Source organism: Apaloderma vittatum, unplaced genomic scaffold, assembly GCF_000703405.1.
Source record: "Apaloderma vittatum isolate BGI_N311 unplaced genomic scaffold, ASM70340v1 scaffold6023, whole genome shotgun sequence".
Taxonomy (NCBI): Eukaryota; Metazoa; Chordata; class Aves; order Trogoniformes; family Trogonidae; genus Apaloderma; species Apaloderma vittatum.
Window position 1 is genome coordinate 1 of NW_009709705.1, and position 574 is coordinate 574.

Consider the following 574-nt stretch of genomic DNA (forward strand, 5'->3'; position numbering starts at 1 on the left):
TCCAAGCACGGCGGGGCTGGGCTGCAGGGAGCAAGTCTTAGAGCTCAAATCTTATTACGGGCTTTAGCTTGATTTTAGCGGGCGGCGGGGTGTTTACCAGTCTTTGCTTTTTCGTTTCAAGTGTTCGTGTTCGTGGGAAAGGGATCAGCCTCCACACTCAAGCACCGCTCGGTGCAACCGAGCTCCGCAGGTGCTTGTAACCGTTCAGTGGATCCACCCCGTGAGCGGGAAGGGCTTCACCTCTTCCTTCTAACGTGTCTTAAGCGCGAACCTCGGGGCTGGAGTCACTGTTACTGAGAAGGAGAATCAGATAGTTTCAAGCCTTCGATTTTCTCCTTCTAATTTTTCTCAGAGTGGTCTGTGGGCAGCAGAGAAAAATACCAAACAACAAAACCACGAGGGAAGTGGGCATGGGACCCGCGGGCGGCCAGCGCGGCAGGGCTCTCCTGCAAGCACCTCTTCGGTGGCGCAAGGTGTCTTTTCAGAAATACTGACCAAAGAATCCCGACGAGTATTTCATCTGAAAAGGTCATTATCGGCTTTTTTTTTTTTTTTTTTTTTTTTTTTTTTTTTT